Source organism: Papio anubis, chromosome 8 (assembly GCF_008728515.1).
Source record: "Papio anubis isolate 15944 chromosome 8, Panubis1.0, whole genome shotgun sequence".
In the NCBI taxonomy this organism is placed as follows: domain Eukaryota; kingdom Metazoa; phylum Chordata; class Mammalia; order Primates; family Cercopithecidae; genus Papio; species Papio anubis.
This window is the reverse complement of record NC_044983.1, coordinates 89,687,736-89,710,556: the sequence shown is the minus strand read 5'-3', so window position 1 is coordinate 89,710,556 and position 22,821 is coordinate 89,687,736. Positions and strand designations below refer to the sequence as shown.

General features: G+C 42.6%; 1 long non-coding RNA gene across 1 annotated transcript in view; it reads right to left on the bottom strand.

Annotated features, from left to right (window-relative positions):
• Positions 1-219: 219 nt before the first annotated feature.
• Positions 220-22,821, bottom strand: part of LOC103886974 — a 32,232-nt gene continuing 9,630 nt past the window's right edge. Inside the window, exons 2-4 of the long non-coding RNA XR_650877.4 lie at positions 19,622-19,682; positions 16,440-16,511; positions 220-296 (exon numbers count right to left, since the gene is read on the bottom strand). This is a non-coding gene — a long non-coding RNA (uncharacterized LOC103886974). The remainder of the gene's footprint in view (positions 297-16,439; positions 16,512-19,621; positions 19,683-22,821) is intronic.

Here is a 22,821-nt window from a genome sequence, read left to right as displayed (position 1 = left end):
ATTGCATCTGTTTTTTAGCACAAGTTTTGAAATGTAAAAATTTAGGAGGAAATGTATCTCTTGTAGTAGGCACATAGGTTTCAACACTATTTCTATGTTTAATAGAGTTAGTTTGCTTTTGAACTCCTAGTGGCTCTTCTCTACGATACCCTAAGTCAGAAGACGTGAAGCATGCAGATGCCATCCAGCTCCCAGGGCAGATATGGTTAATCTTTTCTGAAAAGCACAAACACGGCCTCAGAATCTTTGACACGGTGTTCCAGGCAGCCAACTCAAGGCAGCTGAGTGAAGTTGAACTGCAAGAGAAAACTTTTCACGTCATTATACTCAGAAGATAAAAAAACAAAACTGCTCAGTCTGGTCCCACTTTGCTCAGAGACTGTCACTATTTCCTTTCTTTTTGTTTGAGACAGGATCTCACTCTGTTGCCCAGGCTGGAGGGCAGTGGCACAATCTTGGCTCACTGAAACCTCTGCCTCCTGGGTTCAAGCGATTCTCTTGCCTCAGCCTCCTCAGTAGCTGGGCCTACAGGTGCCCACTACCACACCTGCCTTATTTTTGTATTTTTGGTAGACGGGGTTTTGCCATTTTGGTCAGGCTGGTCTCGAACTTCTGAGCTCAGGCAATCCACCTGCCTTGGCCTCCCAAAATGCTGGGATTACAGGCATGAGCCACCACACCTGGCCTCTCTCATTATTTCTAACATAAACTATACTTCAACTAGGATCAAACATACTACATTCATTCTCCTTAAGTTCATAACGTTCCTCTCCCCTATCTTCTATCTAGGCAGTAACCCCCTTTAGGTTCCAAAGCAACTCCCCACTTCAAACAGAAGAGATTTTTCTTTAACCCTGACACATAAAATCATTTATTTTCATGCTGCCAAATGCAATTTGTTTTCTCTCCAGGTCTCCAATTATAATTAGCACCTACTTGCCCCAGGAAGGCTCCTTTTCTTCCTCCATCATACTGACATTTAATTTATGATCTCTCCTCAAAATACAAAATGTTAAGCACTTCATTTCTTTTCCGGGTTTCTCAGAGGAGGCCCTCATGACCTGCCAAATGCTGCCATTAATTGCCAATTGGTGCTGATGTGCCCCTGCCCCACACCTTCATGTCTGGTTGAGGGGACTGCTCCAGGTGTACCTGGTCCTGACAGTGGTAACATGAACTCGATCTCTGGGCCAATTAGAGGGATCCACAAGCCTCTGACCTTTTCCTTCTGGACAGGGTAATTTCAATGGTACAGTGAATAACACTTCCAATACAAACAACTTAGTCACTGTTTACAGTTTCAGAGTAAAAATTGCAAAGAAAAGTCTCTGTTATGTAGGTATTTGAGGTTACTGTTCAGTGCCAGTATCTTCTGGGAATGGAATAGTTGTTAGCTTTGGCAATTAACAGTTCCCAGAGCAGCTTCTAAAATACAATTTCTGTTTGTCCACCAGGCCAGAATTAGACCTATTAGAAACAAGGCGTCTGCTGTATTATTCACTTTGAAGCATCAGAATATGGCAGTGTTGCTCATGTCTAGGTTATTTTCCAGTGCACAATGCCAACCATCTGATATTTGTGCTGTGTGATTACTGAAAGAAATAGTAGTGAGGGCAGCTTACCAAAAGGACAGATTGCAGCCTCTCAGCTACAGTAAATGGGATTTTGGATTTGGATTCTTCAATGTCCATCTAGAAAGCGGGGTGAGGGCTGTACTCCTTAAATGTCTGGTATTTCGCTCTTGGTTTCAGCCACACATAAACATTTGGGCAAGGCTTTGAGTCACACAGTCAACACTGATTAGTGTTGCTTATAACAAATAACTATTGACCTTAATTTGAAAAGAAGTTTTTTAAAAAAAATTTTTCCCCCTATTGTCTGGTTTCGGGAAGGCAAGCATGTTCTCAGAGAAAGGACTCCTCCTGTCAAATGTTGGATTCTTAAAGAATGAGGGCATGACAAGAGCAAAGACCTTAGGAAAGCTGGTCTGTCATTGTTTGCAGAAGGTTCTAGAGCAGTGCTTCCAAAACTTGAATGTGCTCACCAACTTCAAGCCACAAATCACGGTTCTGCACTGGGGCCTCGGAGTCTGGATTTCCAGTAAGTTCCCAGGGGGTGGCTAATGCTCCTGGCCCGTGGACCACTCTTTGAGGAACAAGGGCTTGTATCAGTGTTTCTTAAGTGGGGGCAGAGAAGGCATGTATAAGAACTGAAGGAAATTCTTTCAGAATACACATCCCCTGCTTTTCCCACAAGGGCTATCAAATTGAGGGAAACGAGAGCACATGTATTTATTGAAAGCTTTATTGAGGCATAATTTACTACCATAAAATTCACCCATTTTAAGTGAACAATTAAATGATTATTTGTATTAGTTGTGCAACCATCATCACCACGATCTTATTTTAAATAATTTCCATCATCCCAAAAAGAAAACTTGCTGTTTGCCATCATTCCCCATTCCCACCCCTAGCTCTAGAAAACTATTAATCTATGATCTGTCTCTGTAGATTTACCTTTTCTGGACCTTTCATATAAATGGAATCATTTAATATGTGGATTTTTGTGCCTGCCTTCTTTCACTTAGTGTGGTGTTTTTGAGATTCATCCACACAGTACCACGTATGTAATACTTCATTCCTTGTTATGGGCACATGGGCTTTTAAAAGCATTTCATGGTGATTCAGTGGCCTCCTGGTTGAGGACCACCATATATATATATATGTGTGTGTGTGTGTGTATATATATATATATAAAAAAAAGTGTATATATGTGTATATATGTACCTACCATATCAATTTAGAAATTAAAAATTAGGAAGCAGAGAGGCTAAACAACTCCTTCAAGCAATTATGATTGAAGCCAGTATCTTTTGACTTCAAACCCAAAGCCTTTTCCCTGATACATACTCTTTATAAATGCAGCAGATAGCAGGTCTGAGGTCATCTCAGGCACACAGTGCTCTTCCAGAGCTCACCAGAATGCAACCAGAGTCAGACTTTGCATCAGTCTTAACAAAGGGTAGCATTCAAAAGAAGTACACTTCCAACTTCAATAAAACTTTGTAAAAGGATTTCAGTCTTTATGGATATTCATGGACAAGGCACAGAAGAGGGGCATTACACTGCATGATATAGAGCAAACTAACAATCAACCTTACTTGCCACCTATTCCCCAAATTGCACCAAGTCTAGCGGCTGTCTCCTCCTCTAGGCCATAGTTTCTATCTTTGCTCTCCCTTAGCCCTTTTCCCTCAAACTCCAGCTTCTGCTGGCTGGCTTGTCTTCTGCTACCTCCTTCAGGAAGCTGTGATTTTCTTTGCTCTGGGAGTACCTGGCCCTCTTAATGAAAATCACCTTAGTCTTTCTCAGCATTCTCTCCCTTCTCCATTTGTATATTTGTCCATTTCTCAGAGTGGCACTCCAAGAATTTGTAAGGGTAGAGAAGGCCATGACTAATTTTTAACTTTTTCTGTCCTGTTCACAAGCATTGGAGATAGGCTGTGTTTTGGGCTACCATAGCCACCTTTTGAAGGGGCTTCCAGGGGCCAGGAATGAATGCTGACTGGCTGAAGTCCAGTCTAAGGAAGGATAAAATCCATCCCTCTTCTTGCCTGGTCTTCCTTGGCTCGCTGCCATCCCAGGGCTCCTATCCTCAATATCAGGCTAGATTTAACCTTTTTGGTAAACACATAGTAACAAAATAATTGCTTAAGGAAACTTGTCTGTTTGAAATGACGTAGTTTTCACCTCATCCCAATCTAATAGTTTTCCTCTTGTTCTGGACATAGCATCTGTTCATAGCATCTCTTGTTATTAATAGTTAATTTATTAATTATAAAGATATTCAAGTATATAATTATAAAATTATAATTAAACAATTAAACAGTATACAATAAAACAGCAATTATTAATGATTATTAATTATTAATTCAGGTTATTCCATGCTGGGTGCATTATGGAGCAGTGCATTATGGCCCATCAACAGCTTGAGTTTCTCTGATCTCTACTTTGTCCATGACCTGGGCGCTTCTCCCTGCCTTGAGCTTCCTTGCCTTATTTAAAAACGAAGATCTGGCTACTTAGAACCTCAGGATCTCAGAAGGACAGAGGTGGAAGGGTCCTCGGAGCTTCTCTTCAACATTCTTCATTTCTCGGGTGAAGAAACCAGGATCCCCAGGGGTGAAGAGTCTTGCAATTGTTGGCAGCATTTTAGCTGCGCTTGTGTGTGAGCTTGTAGGAGAAACAGATGGGAAAAAGTAAAGAGAACAGATTCTATAGAAAGCCAAGAGCGAAGTGTGATACAGCAAAAGCTGGAAAACAGTAACATTTGAAATGGAAGTAAATTCCCAAACTGTCTCTCTCTCACCCGATGTCTGGGTCAGAGGAGTGTTGAGAATATTAAGTGTAGTGCGAGAGGTAGATGGGTGACACATTATGGTTTTAAGAGACAAAAAGATTCTGAATAGCTTCTGGAAATGACATGTCTAATATGGCACACTGCAGGTGCTGAATAAATATTTGTTGGTTGATTCAGGTAAGATGACAAAAGGTAGACATGCTCTATAGTGTGTGCAAAATTAACAGGTTGCGGTTCCTGCATTTGGCTTGCAGGTCTCTTGGGTACTGGTTTGCAGGTCTCCTTGTAATGGTCTTTAAAGCTTCCCATTAGTGAAGAGACTGTCTACCTGCAGCAGATTCAGCTGAGTTGAATTTCATAGTCAAGACATTCAGAGTGCTCCCTCCTCCTTAATCTAGAAAGGATTGCCTAGAAAATGGAGCTCAAAGGGAATAGAAAGGAGAGGCAGGGAATGTTACATCTCATGGGTCTGATGTCTAATTTTTGTTTAGTAGTAACAATGCTTTATAGCCTGCAGAACAATCTCACATACATTTTCTTATTCAGTTCCCTCAGCAACTCTGTCAAGCCTGGGCTCCCGAGAACAAACGTCAGGCTGCCTGATCTCAGGTCAGTGCCTGTTTTCTGCCTGCTCTGAGTTCTTTTGGGCCTGGCCATCCCATGAGGTTTCCATGGCACCCTGAATAACATCCCAGCATCTCAGGCAGGGCCTTTCCTGAGTGCTGCCTCCTAGTCAGTGCATCCTCTGGCAGAGCTTCCCTTGAGGTTTGGGGCTCCTCGCAGCTCTTGTTTCCCTCGGGAGATGTTCTGTGTTCAGAGACCATGACTCATGAGCTCCAGGAAATTCTTGGTATGCTCCCTGCATGCTGAAAGAAAATTAATGTCTCAGCGGTCGTGTTTGGTGAAGGAGAAGGGTGCAGGCAATGGCAGCAAAGTTCCCAGTTGGAAAACACCTGCTGGTCCATGGGGAGGTTGTCCCTGGATTGGCAGAACTGGTGAGTCCTACATGGAATTGTGGGCCGACAGAGTTTATGTTGGAGTCTCAGGTTGTGATAGTTAATACTTAATGTCAACTTGATTGGATTGAAGGATCCTGGGTATGTCTGTGAGGGTGTTGCCAAAGGAGATTAACATTTGGTTCAATGGGCTGGGAAAGGCAGACCTACTCTTAATCTGGGTGGACACCATCTAATCAGCTGCCAGCACGGCTAGAATAAAGCAGGCAGAAAAACATGAAAATACTAGACTGGCCTAGCCTCTCAGTCTACCTGTTTCTTCTGTGCTGAATGCTTGCTGCCCTTGGACACTGGACTCCAACTCCTTTGGTTTTGGGACTTGGACTGGCTCTCCTTGCTCCTGAGCTTACAGATGGCCTATTTTGGGACCTTGTGATCATGTGAGTTAATACTTAATAAACTCCCTTACATATATATATATAAATAAAATTATCCAATTAGTTCTGTCTCTCTAGAGAACCCTGACTAATACAGATTTTGGTACCAGGAGTGGTTCTAGAGGAACAGAATATTAAGGATGGAGTTCTTTCATTGATTTTGGGTTTCTGGAGTTGGCTGCTTAATATGATTAGACCCAAAAATGCTAAGGATTCTACTTCTAATAGTACGGAGAACACTGATAGTCCTTGGCATGAACTGTTCAGAGAGTTATGCAAAATAAATGCATTTGATGTTCCTGATTCACCGCTCATGAGAGGCAAGGAGCCTAGTGACTCTGTACATAATACCTTTGACCATATGTGGAGAACAAAAGAACATAATGAAGCTGTTTGATTGCTCCTAAGTTCAGTGGACAAAGTGATGAATTTTGTCATTACTTTGTTAGAGTCAGGGATTCTAACTCCCGGCTTCAGAAGCAGAAACTGAGCCTCAAATCTGCTAAGATTTCCCTGAGTGAGAGTCTTATCTCCTACAGAAAAAGAGCAGAAATTGTGGGAAAAAAGGCACAAGCTCTTATCATGTAAGGGGCTGACCTGCAATGAAAGGTGCATGCACTGCCTTGCAAGGTGTCTACTGCTAAAGTGAGGGCATTGATTGGAAAAGAAAGGGACCCTGCAACTTGGAATGGGGACATGTGGGAGGACCCTGATGAAGCTGGGGACACTGAGCTTGTAAACTCTGATGAAACTTTTTTTTCCAGAAGAAACAGCTTCCCCATCCTCAGTAGTGGCAACATCCCCTCCCTGACCCATGCTGCCATCAGCCTTTCCCCCTTTGTCTAAGGAGATAAACCCTGCACTGCCTGAGGCAACAGTGATGGCATTCCTACTTAATTTACATAGGCAGAAAACTTCTAGGTTGAATGGGTAAAAAACTAATTTGAATTATAAAAACAGAAAATCACAACCCCTCAATCAATTTCCAGACTTGAGTCAGTTTACAGACCTACAACACCTTGAATGAAGGGGAGGCTGGGTCCCTTGAGGAAGGACCCCACTGCACTACTGACAATTTATGCTGTTAATCTTTCTCCCATCCATCCCCAAGGAGACCTCTGGTCTTTTACCAGGGTAACTGAGCACTGGGGAAAGGGAAATGATCAGACATTTCAGGGACTATCTGACAATGGCTCTTCGCTGATGTTGATTCCAGGGGACCCAAAATGTCATTGTGGTCTTCCAGTTAAAGTAGAGGCTTATGGAGGTCAGGTAATTAATGGAGTTTTAGCTCAGGTCCAACTTACAGTGAGTCCAGTGGGTCCCTGGACTCATCCTGTGGTCATTTCCCCAGTGCCAGAATGCATAATTGGCATAGACATACTTAGCAGCTGGCAGAACCCCCACATTGGCTTCCTATCTGGTAGGGTGAGGGCTATTATGGTGGGAAAGGCCAAATGCAAGTCATTAGGGCTGCCTGTACCTAGAACAGTAGTAAATCAGAAACATTATCTCATCCCTGGAGGGATTGCAGAGATTAGTGCCACCATCAAGGACTTGAAAGATGCAGGGTGGTGATTCCCATCACATCCCCATTCAACTCTCCCATTTGGCATCTGCAGAAGACAGATGGATCTTGGAGAGTGACAGTAGATTATTGTAAGCTTAACCAAGTGGTGACTCCAATTGCAGCTGCTGTACCAGATGTGGTTTCATTGCTTGAGCAAATTAACACATCTCCCGGTACCTGGTATACAGCCATTGACTTGGCAAATGCCCTTTTCTCCATTCCTGTCCATAAGGCCCACCAGAAGCAATTTGCCTTCAGCTGGCAAGATCAGCAATATACCTTTACTGTCCTACCTCAGAGGTGTATCAACTCTCCAGCTTTGTGTTAAAATCTTATTCAGAGAGAACTTGATAAGTTTTCACTTCCACAAGATATCACACCGATCATTTACATTGATGACATTAGGCTGATTGGATCCAGTGAGCAAGAAGTAGCAAACAGTGGACTTAGTGGTGAGACATTTGTGCGACAGAAGAGGGGAAACAAATCCATCTAAAATTCAGGGAACTTCTACCTCAGTAAAATTTCTAGCAGAGAAGAGAAGACTAGGGCCTGATACACAGATGGTTCTGCATGGTATGCAGGCACCACCAAAAAGTGGACAGCTGCAGCACTACAGCCCCTTTCTAGGACATCCCTGAAGGACAGCAGTGAAGGGAATTCTTCCCAGGGGGTAGAACATTGAGCAGTGCACCTGTTTGTGCACTTTGCATGGAAGGAGAAATGGCCATATGTGTGATTATATACTAATTCATGGGCTGTAGCCAATGGTTTAGCTGGATGGTCAGGGACTTGGAAAAAGCATGATTGGAAAATTGGTGACAAAGAAATTTGGAGAAGAGGTATGTGGATGGACCTTTCTGAGTGGTCAAAAACTGAAGATATTTGTATCCCATGTGAGTGCTCACCAACAGGTGACCTCAGCAGAGGAGGATTTTAATAATCAAGTGGACAGGATGACTCACTCTGTGGACACCACTCAGCCTCTTTCCCCAGCCACTCCTGTCATCGCCCAATGGGCCCATGAACAAAGTGGCCATGGTGGCAGGGATGGAGGTTACACATGGGTTCAGCAACATGGACTTCCACTCACCAGGGCTGACCTGACTATGGCCACTGCTGAGTGCCCAATTTGCCAACAGTGGAGACCCACACTGAGCCCTCGATATGGCACCATTTCTCAGGGTGATCAGCCAGCTACTTGGTGGCAGGTTGATTATACTGGATCTTTTCCAACATGGAAAGGGCAGAGTTTTGTCCTCATGCAATAGACACTAGTCTGGATATGGGCTTGCCTATCTTGTATACAATGCTTCTGCCAAGGCTACCATCTGTGGACTCACAGAATACCTTATCCACCATCATGATATTCCACACAGCATTGCCTTTGACTGAAGCCCTCACTTTACAGCTAAAGAAGTGTGGCAGTGGGCTTATGCTCATGGAATTCACTGGTTTTACCATGTTACCCATCATTCTGAAGCAGTTGAATTGATAGAATGGTGGAATGGCCTTTTGAAGTCACAATTACAATGCCAAATAGATGACAACACTTTGCAGGGCTGGGACAAAGCTCTCCAGAGGGCCGTGTATGCTCTGAATCAGCGTTCAGTATATGGTACTGTTTCCCTCATAGCCAGGATTCATGGGTCCAGGAATCAAGGGGTGGAAGTAGAAGTGGCAACTCTCACTAGTGATCCACTAGCAAAAATTTTGCTTCCTGTTCCCACGACATTACAGCTTCCTGTTCTGCTGGCCTAGCGATCTTAGTTCCTGAGGGAAGAATGCTGCCACCAGGAGACACAAGAACTATCCCATTAAACTGGAAGTTAAGATTGCCACCTGTACACTTTGGGCTCCCCCTACCTTTAAGTCAACAGGTTAAGAAGGGAGTTACAGTGCTGGCTGGGGTGACTAACCCAGACTATCAATATAAGATCAGTCTACTACTCTACAATGGAGGTAAGGAAGAGTATGCATGCAATACAGGGGATCCATGAGGGTGTCTCTTAGTATTATCATGTCCTGTGATTAAGGTCAATGAGAAACTGCAACAGCCCAATCCAGGCAGGACCACAAGGGGCCCGGACCCTTCAGGAATGGAAGTTTGGGTCACACCACCAGGAAGAAACCACAACCTGCTGATGTCCTTGCTGAAGGCAAAGGGAATACAGAATGGGTAGTAGAAGAAGGTAGTCATCAATACCAGCTACAACCACGTGATCAGCTGCAGAAAGGATGATTGTAATTGTCATAAGTATTTCCTCCTTCTTTTGTTAAAAACACGTTTGGGCATGTATACACTTGTACTAAGAAAATACCTTCATTTTATTTCCTTTTTCCTTTATCATGTGATGTAAGATTTATGGACTTCATATCAGCATTTAGGTATTGTTAACTTTATGTAATAGTATTCGGGTTGGGGATTCGTGACTTTCCAGTTGTATGAAGGATAGTTGTATTATGTTAGGTGTAATTATGAGCTCATTATTGTCTTTATTTTTTAATTTTAATTTTTTTTTGAGACGGAGTCTCACTCTGTCCCCTGGTCAGGCTGGAGTGCAGTGGCACTATCTCGGCTCACTGCAACCTCTGCCTCCTGGGTTCAAGTGATTCTCCTGCCTCAGCCTCCCGAGTAGCTGGGACTACAGGCACGCGCTACCATACCTGGCTAATTTTTGTATTTGCCCTTGGAGCCCTCTGGCCAGCATTAGGTTCCAGGCCAGTGCTTGCTCTCCAGGAGGCTGTGACAGTGTCTGGTAACTTCAGCTGCTGCTCTGGGGTAGGAGCATCACTGGTGCAAGCAATGAGCCTTGTCTGCTTTGCTGTCATTCGGGTGGCCTTGGTCCAGACTTCTCTCACATCAGCATTCCAACTCCATCCCTCCATGTCTTTTCCACTGCAAACCCATGTTTCTTTTTAGTGTAAAATGTAGGTTGGTGCAAAAGTAATTGCGGTTTTTGCCATTACTTTTAACAGTGAAAACTGCAATTACTTTTTCAATTTTTTTTTAAGTTCTGGGATGCAGGTTTGTCACACAGGTATACATGTGCAATGGTGGTTTGCTGCACCTATCAACCTATCATCTATGTTTTTAAGTCCCGCATGCATTAGGCATTTACCCTAATGCTCTCCCTCCCCTTGCCCCCCACCCCTGACAGGTCCTGGTGTGTGATGTTCCCCGACTTATGTCCATGTGTTCTTATTGTTCAACTCCCACTTATGAGTGAGAACATGCAGTGTTTGGTTTTATGTTCCTGTGTTAGTTTGCTGAGAATGATGGCTTCCAGCTTATCTATGTCGCTGCAAAGGACATGAATTCATTCTTTTTTATGGCTGCATAGTATTCCATGGTGTATATGTGCCACATTTTCTTTATCCAGTCTATCATTAATGGGCATTTGGGTTGGTTCCAAGTCTTTGCTATTGTAAATAGTGCTGCAATAAACAGTGTCTTTATAGCAGAATGATTTATAATCCTTTGGGTATATACCCAGTAATGGGATTGCTGGGTCAAATGGTCTTTCAGGTTCTATATCCTTGAGGAATAACCACACTGTCTTCCACAATAGTTGAATTAATTTACACTCCCACCAACAGTGTAAAAGCGTTCCTACTTCTCCACAGCCTCACCAGGATCTGTTGTTTCCTGACTTTTTAATAATTGCCATTCTAATTGGTGTGAGATGGTATCTCATCGTGGTTTTGATTTGCATTTCTGTAATGATCAGTGATGATGAGCTTTTTTTTCATATATTTCTTGGCTGCATAAATGTCTTCTTTCGAGAATTGTCTGTTCATACCCTTCACCCACTTTTTTATGGAGTTTTTTTTCTTGTAAATTCGTTTAAGTTCCTTGTAGTTCTGGATATTCGACTTTTGTCAGATGGGCAGCCTACAAAAATTTTCTCCCATTCTGTAGGTTGCCTATTCACTCTAATGATAGTTTCTTTTGCTATGCCAAAGCTCTTTAGGTTGATTAGATCCCATTCGCAATTTTGGCTTTCATTGCAATTGCTTTTGGTGTTTTAGTCATGAAGTCTTTGCCCATGCCTATGTCCTGAATGGTACTGCCTAGGTTTTCTTCTAAGGTTTCTATGGTTTTGGGTTTTACATTTAAGCCTTTAATCCATCTTGAGTTAATTTTTGTATGAGGTGTAAGGAAGGGGTCCAGTTTCTGTTTTCTGCATATGGTTAGCCAGTTTTCCCAGGACCATTTATTAAACAGGGAATCCTTTCCCCATTGCTTGTTTTTGTCAGGTTTGTTGAAGATCAGATGGTTGTAGATGTGTAGTGTTATGTCTGAGGTCTCTGTTCTGTTCCATTGGTGTACATATTTGTTTTGGTAGCAGTACCATAATGTTTTGGTTACTGTAGCCTTGTAGTATAGTTTGAAGACACGCAGCATGATGCCTCCAGCTTTGTCCTTTTTGCTTAGGATTTTCTTGGCCAAACAGGCTCTTTTTTGGTTCCATAGGAAATTTAAAGTAGTTTTTTTTCCCAATTCTGTGAAGAAAGTCAGTGGTAGCTTGATGGGAATAGCATTGAATCTATAAATTACTTTGGGCAGTATGGCCATTTTCATGATGTTGATTCTTCCTATTCATGAGCATGGAATGTTTTTCCATTTGTTTGTGTCCTCTCTTATTTCTTTGAGCAGTGGTTTGTAGTTCTCTTTGAAGCGGTCCTTCATGTCCCTTGTAAGTTATATTCCTAGGTATTTTATTCTCTTTGTAGCAATTGTGAATGGGAGTTCTGCTTGTCTATTATTGGTGTATAGGAATGCTTGTGATTTTTGCATACTGATTTTGTATCCTGAGACTTTGCAGAAGTTGCTTATCAGCTTAAGGAGTTTTTGGACTGAGATGATGTAGTTTTCTAGATATATGCCACCTGCAAACAGAGACAATTTGACTTCCTTTTTTCCTATTTGAATGCTCTTTATTTCTTTCTAAATTTTTATTTAATTGTGCTGGGAAAACCACAATTGCTTTTAATGGCAAAAACTGCAATTACTTTTGCACCAACCTAAATATTAAATTAATACAGCCCAGAGAAATAGATGCTTGGGGAAGACACGCCTCATGTAGCCTGCAGCATCCATGACAGTGGCATAGAAACTCAGAACAGGTGCTCAGTAAGTCTTGGTTAAAACACATCACAGCATTCACTGAAAAGCTTTTTGAAAGTGGAGGCACTGCAGCAGAAAGCTGTGAATCCCAGATTTTAGGTGCCAGGCTCCTTGGGTCGAGGTGGTGGTGGTAGCTGTGGTCATAGGGCCATGGTCTTTATCAGATGCAGAGAGTGACGGGCATTGAATGTCCTTGACTGTGGTGTGGTGACCAGAAAACAACCATCCCTTGCCCCTGTTCACTGCTCCCTGCTGTCTGCCCCAGGTGAGGAGCAGAGATGATTCCTTCCTGCAGCCTCTGGGGAAGAGGACTCATGCCTTGAAGGCTACTTGGCAGCCATCTTGTGACGAAGTCATCCGAGGGAGATGAAAAATCACTCTTTTACTGAGCCCTTGCCACACCCAAAGTTCTGTACTGAGCACTCTTCATACTCTTGATCCCCACAACAGCCCTGTGAGATGGTATTAACAAGATTCAATTCCCTGATTTTATGTGAGGAGAATATCCAAAGCTAACTGAGACAGGCAACCTGACCCAGTCACTCAGCTCATTAGAGGCAGAGCTAGAACTGGACTCCAGGGTCCTCTCATCCATGAGGCAGATGGATGATGCGGGCCCTGTGCCCCGACTCCGACAACCTCCCACTCTTCCTCACCTTCCTCACAGTGGTGCCGCAGCCTCTGAGTTGAAACGGCCACTGCGTGGTTTCTCCTGGTTTGGTTACAAACGCGCACACATGGGACAACCTGTGGGAGCACTCTCATTTCACAAAAGAATCAAGAGACCCTGTACAAGGCCTTTCCCACTTGGGAGCAGGGGGAGAGGTGTGCACTGCTCCCCCGCAGCACTCCTGCTGTCTCTGAGTGTACCTGGCTCTCCTTTTCGCCAAACCCTAGAGAGAGTAGGGAGGAGAGTGAGGGCTCCAACTCTGCAGCACCTTGTGTGCAAAACCTCAGGCTCCAGTAGCCCCCATCAATACATTTGCTACCACTGGTTTTCAGTAATATGGCTTAGGAAAAAAAAAAAGGAGTTTTCCAGGCAAGTGTCAGGTGCCGATTTGTCAGGATTGTGCGCTGAGCCAGCTCTTCTCAGAAATGCCCATGACTGTGGGGTGATTGCTTTAAAGTGACAGAATGAGCACCTTGTGACGCACAGCCCCAGATCCTGTGGTAGCCTGTGTGTGGTGGCTCCAAGGCCAGCCCTGGAAGTGGGGATGTGCTGGGCATGGCTGGGAAGGCCTGTTTGTTTTTTTGCTGACCAGAGAAGGCTGCAATGCACACCTGGATTTAATCAGCTGTCAGTTGGTTACCAAATACTAAAATACCAACAGAAGATGCCTTTGGCTTGCCAGTTTACAGCAGGGTTAGAGGTGCACGTGTTTTGCCACCCTGAGGCATGGCATTTAATCAGAAGGGGTTTTCTTTTCATTCCAGAAGTTGGCTGGAAGTTGTCTTTCCAGAGGATAACATTTTTTTGACTTTGAATCAATGGGTTCTTTTCAGATAAGTTCCTCCTCATGGGCAGGATTTATCTTCCTTTGCCAAGGGACCAACTCTTCCTGGTGTTCTGGCAGGCCCCTCATGTAAGTGCTAGTGCTGAGTCATGTGGAGGGTCAGGCTGCAGGGTCAGGCTGCAGGGTGGGGAGTTAGGGTGTGGGGGCGAGGGAGCTGGGCTCTCAGGCTGCAGGCAGGTTTCACCCTCCATGCTTCTGAGAATGGCCTCTGTCCTGCTCTTTATAGATGCACTTCTTTTGTGTAGTAGAGAGGGGCCTGGTTGCCTAGGAATGACTATTTCTCGCTTGTCTTGGGCTGGGCAATCTCCCTGTCAGTGTTTATTGGGGTGTGTACTAGGTCTTATGCTGCATGCTATGGTGATATTGAGAGGTAAAGGCAGAATCCTGCCCTCCAGAAGGGAATACTCCAGGTAGGAAGACATGACAGACATTTATGGTGAAATGACAAAACAACAGAGCAAGAGTCATCCTCAGTTGGAACTCACTGAACTGCTAGAGGAGAGGCAGGAGACTTTAGCAAGGAAGCTGAGCTTTCTGTGGTTGGTAGGTGGCATGGGGAGGGAAGCAATGGTTTCCACAAAGGGGGTAAACCATGCAGGATTTAAAGAATTGTGGAATTTGGACAGCTGGATACTACTACTACTAACGATGGCAGCCATGTGGTGAGCATTTGCAAGGCATAAGCACTCTGCTAGGCATTGTATGAATATTTCAATCTATCCCAACTTTATGGTGGGTGCTATTATACCAATATTACAGATGAGAAAATGTGTTCAGAGAAATTAAGAAACATGTCCAAAAATCATACAGCTAGAGAGAGAGGATCTGGAATTTGAACAGAAGTGAGTCCAACTCCAGTCTTTACTTTTATCTTCTGGAGGTGGTTGGGAGATGTCTTTCCAAGGGCCTCTGCCTTTCTGCATGTCTTATGAGTGGGTACTGGTTGTTATTTCTTAAGTACCATCTTTTCAAAGATGTTTGTGTACTGAACAGTCTTGGAAGACAGCAATAGCATTTCCTTCCAGAACAAGGGACAGGCACACTCACTGCTCACTGTACAAGATTCAGGCTCCCTAAGCATTGAGGTCCTCTCCTGTAATGCAACCCCACCACATGACCAAGGGTCAGCTGACCCTCTTCACATTGCCTGGTGGGAACTGGAGCTTGGGGAGCCAGTGCCAAATATGGTGACACTTATGCTGCTTGCTGTGCCTGGCATGAATAATACAATCCTTTGTTTCTGACTAAGGAGACTTGTGTCTTTGGCCAGCATCCATGAAATGGATGTTCATTTGTAAGCAGGGCAAAATCTCAGTTGTCAGTTTGTAAGTAGGGCAAAAGCTCAGACCTTTCATAGTTCTTGACAGTGGGGTGTGTGTATGGATGTGTGTGTACTTTTGCACATGGAAGCCAGATGGTGTCAGAGTAAGGAAAGGGACTGGGTGAGGAGTGAAACTTTGCAGGTTGTGATTGGGAGGCAGGAATGGAAGCCCTTGTGGAAGATCAGTGTGTACATGGATTTGCCCAGCATGGAGAGCTTGTGTGAGGAGAAACGAGAGAGAAGGCTGAAGGAGTAAATTACAATTACAGCCAGCTCGTGAACTTCTTCAAATTTGAAACAAGAGCATTATGACGAAAATCTCCAAGAGACAAGATTGGTGCCTGGAGGGGTTCTTGGGTATCATATAGGAATGAATTTTAATGTAGTTCAGCAGCAGGTACTGATGACGTACCCTGAGCACTTGGCTACAAGGGCACCAGCAGCCCACACCTCAGTCCTGCCATGCCTAGCTGCCTCATGGTTTGTGGACCAGCTATCGCCCTGATTTTCCCACTTTATACCAGCCCGTTTCTCTGTTCCCAGACAAATATCTGGGCTTCAGTAGAAAGCACTTAAGCAGCCTCAGCTTTCCAGGGCCTAGCACAGAGCTGGTGTTTGTAATACTTTACTTTGTCTGGGCTAGTGGTTTGCCTGAAGTGTGGCTCAGGATGGTGGGCTGCCTGCACCTTGTCCAGCTCTTAACTTTCCCCACTCTGGATTGCAGGTCCAAACACTTCCTAGATGTTGTCTTTGCCTGTCCAGTTTGGGATGTAACCTGATGAGCTTCACTGACCAATATAGGATGGACAGTGACAAAGATGAAGAAGCCTTTGGGTGGCTGATCACTCAACAGGAGTGGAAGACAGTGAGGCTTGTTTATACAATGTAGTTTACCCTTAGGAATGTCTCCTTCTTCTTTTTCTTCCTGGTTTGTAGATATATTCCTTCCTGCCCCAAACTCTTTATTTTTTCTTTCTTTATTTTTTAAGAGACAGGATCTCATTTTGTCACCCAGGCTAGAGTGCAGTGGCATGACCTCCAACTCCTGGGCTCACACGATCCTCTTGCTTCAGCCTCCTGACTAGCTGAGACTATAGGCACTCACCATTGTGCAGCTCTGCCCCAAACTTTTTCTGGTCATGATTCCTTACCTTGGTGTGGAGATGCACTTGGAATCTCAACCGTCTGTGAAGTTGATGCAGAAGCTGAGGTGGGACCTGGAGCTAGGGAAGGGCGGGGTGGAGACAAGAGTGGTTGGTGGTGCTCTCCCTGTGTTCCCCGGCCCTCACCATCTCCATTCATGCCTGCCTTACTCCCAGCTGCAAGCACTGCATCTGCTTGCCCCAGGAATTGCTTTGGCTCCCAAGGCTCCCTCTTCCTGTGTTCCAGGCAGGCTAGAAGTGCAAAGGCATTAACACCTTTAGGAAACACAGAGAAAGAGTGAAAAAACAAAAACCAAAAAAACTGCGTATCAGTGAATTACATGACCTATAATATATAACATGATCTATAATATATCTATAATATAACTATAATTGGAGTACCTTAATGGGGTTGGAAGACGCAGAAAAGCATGTGAAGAAATGGCTGCATCCTATTTCATTGTATTAATAACTATAATTTATTTAATCATTCCCTATTGTTGGGCATTTAGGTTATTTCCAATTTTATAGCATTAGAAATAGCATTCTAATGAACATTCTTATACATTAAAAAATATTTTTTTTTCTTTTTTTTTGAGACAGAGTTTCACTCTTTTTGCCCAGGCTGGAGTGCAATGGTGCGATCTCGGCTCACCGCAACCTCCACCTCCTGGATTCAAGCGATTCTCCTGCCTCAGCCTCTCGAGTAGCTGGGATTACAGGCATGCGCCACCACCCCGGCTAATTTTGTATTTTTAGTAGAGACGGGGTTTCTTCATGTTGGTCAGGCTGGTCTTGAACTCCTGACCTCAGGTGATCCACCTGCGTCGGCCTCCCAAAGTGCTGGGATTACAGGCATGAGCCACCATGCCTGGCCTAAAAAATATTTTTGTATGTTTCTGTTTCTTTGGGATAAATACCTATAAGCATGGATATTGGGCCAGAGGATATAAACATATTTTGAAACTTTGGAGATTTATTTTCAAATGGCCCTGCAGAAATATTGACCCAAATTACACTTTTATAAGCAGCCCTTGAGGTGCCGGTTACCCTATACCCACACACATTGGTCAATCTTCACCCATTTTATGGGCAGGATGGTGTCTTCATTATTGCAAAATTGACTGTCACTTTCTTTCTTTCCTTCTTTTTTTTTTTTTTTTGAGGTGGAATCTTGCTCTGTCACCCAGGCTGGAGTGCAGTGGCACAATCTTGGCTCACTGCAGCCTCTGCCTCCTGGATTCTAGTGATTCTCTTGCCTCAGCCTCCCGAGCATCTGGGATCACAGGCGTGTGCCAACATGCCCAGCTAATTTTTGTATTTTTAATAGAGGTGGGGTTTGCCATGTTGGCCAGGCTGATCTCAAACTCTTGACCTCAAGTGATCTGCCTGCCATGACCTCTCAAAGTGCTGGGATTACAGGGGTGAACCACTGTGCCCGGCCAGAAGGTTTGAAAGGGATCTGAAAAAAGAACTTCTTTTTCTCTCTCTGATTTTCATTTAATCATTTGAATTGCAAAGCCTAAAACATCTGCTGTGGTCTCAATGTTTTTGTACCCCCCTCCCTCTTCATACATTGAAATATAATCTCCAATGTGATGGTATTAGGAGCTGGAGCTTTGGGAATTGATGAAATTATGAAGGCAGAATCCTCATGAATGAAATTGCTGCCCTTATAAAAGAGGCCCCAGGGAGACCCCTTCCACCTTCCGCCATGTGAGGACACAGCAAGAAGGTGCCCATCTATGAATCAGGAAGTGAGCCCTTACTAGACACTGAACCTGCTGGTACCTTGATCTTGGAATTCCCAGCCTCCAGAACTGTGAGAAATATTTGTCATTCACCACCTGATGTTGTTCACCACCTGATCTACGGTATTTTGCTATAGCAGCCTGAATGGACTATAACAACATCTTTTGTACCACTTAATTCTCACATGTTAGAAAAAGCTGTCATCTTATATGTTAAAACTCACAGCCAGAAGCAAGAGGCAGGGAATGGAGTAGATTAACATCTTGGGTCTGCAGAGAGAAAGACAGGCATATAACCTTCCCTGTATGACCCGGGATCAGATACTGCCTTCCTCTCCATCTACATCTATCTATACACTCATGTTCATATGATCTACAGATAACTATTTTTATTCATCTTTGTATTTCCAGTACTTAGCATGCGTGGTGAACAACAATTATTGAATGAATGAATGAATGAATGAACAGTGATTCATTGAAAATGCTCAGACACTTTGGGTGCTTGAACTAGGATTAGAATTTACATCCCCTGAATTCAAGCCCCATATGTTTTTGTCTGGATTGGTCAACATCTGGGTTTACAGAGACAACCATCTCTCCTAGGAGTTAAAGGCTGGTCATTCTGGAAGGCAAAGGTTGACCAGTCCGCCCCAGGGATTCTCCTAGGCTTGGGGCTGATTCCTTACTTAACTGACTCCAGACACAAGCCAGACTCTGCTTCCACTGTTTGGGGGTTGTTTACAAAGCCAAGAATTATTCCTTAAACAATCTCTTCTTTAAAAACCTCTGAATAATAGTGAGAAGCCACTGCTGGATTTCCTTTGGGGGAAGAACAAAAATTCTAGAGGGCTATGTTTTAACTTGTCTGCCCTAGAGCCTCATGGAATGCCAGAAGAATGTTGCTAAGACCTGGGACCAAAATCAAAGTAATTAAATACAATCTTCCTAAGGAACAAAAAACTTTTCATAAGGGACCAGTTGTTGGGAAATTCTTAGGTATTTTGCAAGTCTTAGTAGCTGGTTCATATTAGCTGGGATTATTTTCCTTAATTGTTTTCCTTTAAACATATTGACTGTTTTTACTTAGGTCTGCCCCTGTCCCCTTTTTTTCTCTACAGTAGCTACAGCAGATTCAATTCACTAAGATTTTACTGAGTCTACTGAATACTAAGCCCTTTGTAGGGACATGAGATATAAGTTGTGGTCTCACCCTCAATGTAATGATGATAATAGGAGATAACTTATATAGTGTTCCAGGTGGTATGCTAAGCATTTTACATGTTTTATTTAATTTCCTTCTCACAATCACCCTAGGAAGTAGAACTTATTTTTTCCACCTTACAGATGGGAAAATTGGGTACAGACTTTTAGTAACTTGCCTAGGTTACATAGCCAAGATTCAAACCCATATGTATCTGGCCTCAAGGACTGACGTCTTACCTGCTGCCCTGTATTCCCTGCTCATGGTCTACTTGGTGATTCATACAATGAAAACTCTCAGCTACGAAATGTTTAGAACACAGAGAAATACATTAATACTTACATATAAAACTATTAATAAAGGATACACTTTTACAATCATGCATGAATATAGGTGTAGAAGGTTTTTCATTTTCATTTTTAACTTATTAGTATTTTAAGAGTATTTCAAGCATATTATAACTTCATTTTTAAAGGGTAATATGATCAAAAATGACAAAACATCTCATGTAGCCCATAAATACATACACGTACTATGTACCCACAAAAATTTTTTAAAAATGAAAAAAAGATGAAAAATGAAAGTCTTCCACTTATATTTGTATATTTGCTCTATTATTTGAGAATTTTCAATTCTGCTATAAAAAAGAAAACAAATAGAATAGATAAAACTTAGAAGGGTTAGATATACATACCAAATAAGCAAGTAGATTGTGAGATGTAGGCAAAATTCGTAAGATGTGTTCATGTGATAGTAAGTTCATAACCCATAAGACATAGTTTATGGTAAAAAGAATGGAACAAACAGAAGTGACACCCATGTAATCCCAGCACTTTGGGAGGCCGAGACGGGCGGCTCACGAGGTCAGGAGATCAAGACCATCCTGGCTAACATGGTGAAACCCCATCTCTACTAAAAATACAAAAACTAGCCGGGCGAGGTGGCAGGCGCCTGTAGTCCCAGCTACTCGGGAGGCTGAGGCAGGAGAATGGCGTAAACCCGGGAGGCGGAGCTTGCAGTGAGCCGAGATCCGGCCACTGCACTCCAGCCTGGGCGACAGAGCGAGACTCCGTCTCAAAAAAAAAATAATAATAAAAAATAAAAAAAAATAAATAAATAAATAAAAAGAAAAAAGAAGTGACACCCATTGGAAACACCCAGTATGCTGCCTTTCTGGCTCCAGATGTGCTATATGTAGAAATGCCAATAAAACGCTGGTCAGCGGGCTGGGTGGTGAGCTCCAGCCATGGCCAGGCATCCATGTGCCTGCATTGCTCCATTTGAACAAGAGTGTGTGTCGGCTCCAGACACTTCTGTCTGTTGGGTTCCCTTCCTCCAACCTCAGTTCTGGTCCTCATAGCTACCTCATACTGCAGAGAGGGAGGCAGTACCTGATCTCCGGCCACACAGGGAAGGTTTTAGGCCTTCTTTCTCTCTGCAGAGCCAAGGTGTTAACCTACTCCATTCCCTGCCCCTTGCTTCTGGCTGTGAGTTTTAAGCTGTTTTAGTTCGCTCTGTCAGTCTTTCTGTTCCATGACCTCTCGTATAGCTTGCCTGGTAGTGTTCTTGGAAGCTACCAAAATTGCATTAAGGTAATTTTTTAAATGATACAACCCTACTCCTTCCTACCTCTGGCTTCCTTAGTAAAATAATTCCTTTTAATTTTTCCTGTTTTTCTGCATATATTGTTCTATTTCTCTATATGTCCACTTTAACTCCCAGCTGATACCTCATTATAAAAGACAAGATATCAATTATTTATATTCTCCTTCATCTCCTTCGCTCCTCCACCTCTTAAGTTATTATCGAAAACTTATTATATTAGATTTTCTGTTGAGTACTATTATAACTTAAAAAATGAACTTAATCTTTGATTTATGAGCTTCCTTTTGTTAATACTTTTTTGTCATTGAAAAAGTAATAAGTGCACAGAGTAAAACATATAAATAGTATGAAAGGGAGCAAAATGAAAAGAAATTCTCCTTCCTAGCCTGGTATCCTGCTTAAAGGCAGATACTGTAATCACTTATTAAAAATTCATCTATACAATTTATTTATAATTAGAAGCACACATATGTATATATTCCCTTTATTTTTTACTCTCAGAATTTCTTAGATTTTCCTCTAGAACTTTTATGAACCCATTTTAAAACAAACTTTATTGACATACAATTTATATATAATAAAATACACTCAGTTTAAGTGTCCAATCTGATGAGTTTGACAAGTGTAACAGCCACCCAATCAAGATATAAGATCTTTCCACCACCTCTAAGAGGTCGTGCTCCTCGGCCTCCCACCCCGGCCCCAGGCAACCACTGAGCTGCTTTCTGACAGAAAGAATATCAAGACTTGAGCCTTAAGAGAGATCAAATTTTTAAAATGATTGAGATTAAACTCTAACAGCTAAGGATGCATACTTGAGTGATAAAATATCCAAGGAAACGATTAGTGTAAAACCCAGGAGGGTTGAGACGGGGATAGTGAAAATGGAGATTTTAAAAAGTTGAACCCATTTTAAAATCTTTGATTTACCTAGAATTTATTTTATTGTAAGGAAAGAAGAGGGTTGAGCTTTGTTTCTTCCAGATAACCAATGGTCCCAACTTTCCTTATTGAATCATCTACCTTCTCCCGTTGTTTTAAAATGCTGTCTCTCTCATATATAAAATTCCTATATGTATCTGAATAGTATTTGCATTGATATGTCTTTCTCTTCCTGTGCACATCCCAAAGTGTTTCAATAACTGTAGTTTTATATTATTTTAAAATATGTGACAGGGCAATGCTCCCCACCCTACTGTGGCCATTCTTTTAAATAATTTTTCATGGCTTATCTTGCAAGTTTATATCCCAGATACCACCCATACATTTTTCCTTTAGAAGCAATGTGCCTAGTCCTCCTAATAATCCTGTTTTTTTTTTTTTAAATTGAGATCAGATTAAATTTAGAGATAATTGAACAAATCAGAGGTAATTTAAATAAAAATTTGGAGATAACTGACTTGATATTTTTATATTAATCATTTGCCCTGTTTAAGACTAAGTATATAATTTCATTTGTTTGAGTCTTATATTTCTACACAGAGATTCAAAGCTTTCTTCATGTAGGACTGCACATTTCTTGTATAATTCTTAAATATTTTGTCTTTTTTGTGCTTTGATCAATGAGATGTGTCCTTTTACTATATTTTTTAATAGGAGCAGTGGTATAATGGCATAGTAGCTAAGCATAGGGCTTTGGTGACAGATCCCCTTATTTAAATCTAATCTTTAGCTCTGTGAACTAGGGCAAGTTACTGTGTCTTTCTGTGTGACTTGGTGTCCTTCCTTGGTTTCCTCGGAGTCCTACTGGCCAAAGATAGTATAAACTGAGCTTGAAAAAGAATGATAGTTGGAACTAATAAAAATCTATCAAATATGTTTAAATCCATGACTT